Below are 2,500 nucleotides of genomic sequence, written 5' to 3'. Positions count from 1 at the left end.
TTTCTTAATGTAATTACAGAAATTAACTTTTATTACTGACAATGTTCACTATTAGTTATGGGAGCTGTTTTATCTTTTGTCTGTTTTTAGTGGAATTTCATATACAAAAATCATTCTATCTTTTTTATGGGCAATTTGAAAAATGTGCAAGTGCCCTTTTTGTTAACATAGGTTTTTCAAAGGAAGTTGGCAAAATTTGCGATATCCAAGTGGGCCAAAGAAGTGCAGAACCTAAACACCGTAGTGATTCTGTCGTCACGCTTTTGTAGTTGTCCTCGGACTGTACCTTTGTGCTGAAATACTGTAACTGTGCACACATGCTGAAAGTCAACTCACGGTTAGCTGGTGGTCTTTGTTTTGTTTCTTTAACTTGGAAGATTTCTCACTCTTGTAAAAGGAAAGTCTCGGTTTTGGCTCCACTCCTTGGCACAAAGCCCTGAATTCAAAAATAATGCAGTGCTTTGCATGACTTCACACATCTGCTGCTTTGTTCACCTGCTCTTAAGAAAATCTCCTCTTGGTCCAGAGGTTATTTTTGTTTGTTTGTTTCTTCTTTCTTTCTTTTTGTCATTTCCTTGTTTCTCTTCTCAATTTACTTCATTATAGCTGCATTTACACTGCATGGTGAAGGTGACCCAGTTCTGACGTTTTCCTTTCACGCGGATTCAGCTATCATCAGATCAGAAATAAATCCGATCATTTGTGACTACAGGGTAAGCAGACATCCCTTAAAAACAGGATGTGGCGAATGATGCAGATATACTCGTACACTCTACAATCATGACTCTCTAAACCTGCGCAACCAAATCAGTGGACTCATACTGAGGTCGAGCAACACCACTTTCACTGTAGTTTCAGTTGCCACGCCCACCCTGTGGGTTGTGTCCCCCAGAGTTAACCAGTGTGAATGCCGAGTTCATATATGGGTCACTTTTGAAAGACCTGCAGTATAAATGCAGCCTGTCTGTATCTTTGAGCTGATTTGTACCACTGGATATCTGACTGGAGCCACAGACAGGGAATCTGTATTGTTCTTACTGAAACACAGCATGGAATTAACATTAAACTAAATTAAACATTACACATTGGGTTGTTTGTCTTTATTTATATAATATTTTTACCCTGCTGCATACTGTATGTCATAACATGGACCGGTCTGTGTGGACATGGTAAGGACTGAAATAAAAGTGTCCTGAGGAACCTTCCTGTTGTTGTAGCGTGGTACTGCAGCTCCATATCTGGATGAAAAACCGCGTTTCGATGGCGTTTTATCTGTTTTGACTTTGTAAAGTACCGGTTCTCACTGATGTGTTTCCATCATGGTACGCTAAAGCCCTCAGTCAGGATTGCTTTTGGAATGAGGACAGTATCTTTGCTTGGTACCCAATCAGTTGTCATGGGTGGAGCCAGTCTAGCTCCACACTGACCATACAGTACCATTTGATTGTGGTACCTCCAAGAGAAGTGGAGCAAAGAATGAAATGGTTGGGCCTGGTTATTTTGGTACTTTTCCTAATGGAAATGCAAAGAAAAAAGACATTCCGGACTGTTCCACTGGGTGGAAACACAGTTAGAGAGGGGTCAAGTTATGTGGACCCACTTTCTAAAGATGGCAATTGTGACACAATTTAATCAATAAATCGTGACAAGGGCAAATATGTGCATAACAGTGAAAAACTGTTGTTTCTGTAATCATAAACTGGCAAATAAATAATAATAAAATAAAAGTTCATAAAAGACAAAGAAAACCTATTCATATCTCCCATATCTCTGTGTATCCTGGCCTCGTCTCTGGGAATGACGCGCACGCGCTGCCAAACCCAGCAGATGCTGCTGCTGGAAAACTGTGTTGGCAGCTGTGAGTGTACGGTCATAAATTTATACGTGCTATTTATAATGTTTGGGAGACAAATGCAATCTTAATGCTTGTGCTGTTCTGTGACCGTGGAGCTGAAAAAGCCTTTGACTCCTGAGGAAATGACGGAGGAAGAGATGGACCTTTGACGACAGATGATCAGTAACACGTTGACACCTCCTCTACTGTGACTTCAGCCACAATAACAGGCCGAGTCTCGGCACCAACATAGAATTGTCAAGCGGAGCGTACCACCTTGTTTCTGCAGTTTAACCCTAAAGATCCTGAAAGGAAAGGCTTATACCTTTGACACGTCTCTGCTAGTAAACAGCTCATCGCACCCCAGAGGATGAATGCTTAGCGTTAGAGGTTTCATAGAGAAGAGCAGCAATTTTACATCAGCACACAGGATTTGTTGATCCACTGCAGCCTGAGTTTAGGATTCTGTGGATCGAAATACCTTCATTTGACATTTCACATACAGCAAACGAGACTTTGGTGTAGGAGAGAGTCTGTTTACAAAAAGATCATTATTATTATCAGGTTAGGTCCAGTGTATAAAATGTAAATAAAAGAATGTTTTATTATTTGTGTTTGTATACAATCACAAGGTTGTTTTTCATTAACCCAGAATGAGCCTTTTAT

The 2,500-nt window shown here is 40.4% G+C and overlaps 1 protein-coding gene across 1 annotated transcript in view; it reads left to right on the top strand.

Moving 5' to 3' along the window:
- The window catches only part of ywhae1 (tyrosine 3-monooxygenase/tryptophan 5-monooxygenase activation protein, epsilon polypeptide 1), a 13,888-nt gene extending 12,807 nt beyond the window's left edge, over window positions 1–1,081 (top strand). The window contains exon 6 of the mRNA XM_044031446.1: window positions 1–1,081. This exon is cut by the window's left edge and continues 440 nt beyond it. The gene's annotated coding sequence lies outside the window, so the exon portion shown is untranslated.
- Window positions 1,082–2,500: the final 1,419 nt, after the last annotated feature.

Source organism: Solea senegalensis, linkage group LG8 (assembly GCF_019176455.1).
Source record: "Solea senegalensis isolate Sse05_10M linkage group LG8, IFAPA_SoseM_1, whole genome shotgun sequence".
Taxonomy (NCBI): Eukaryota; Metazoa; Chordata; class Actinopteri; order Pleuronectiformes; family Soleidae; genus Solea; species Solea senegalensis.
Note: the sequence above shows the minus strand (reverse complement) of the source record. Positions and strands in the feature narration are given on the sequence as shown.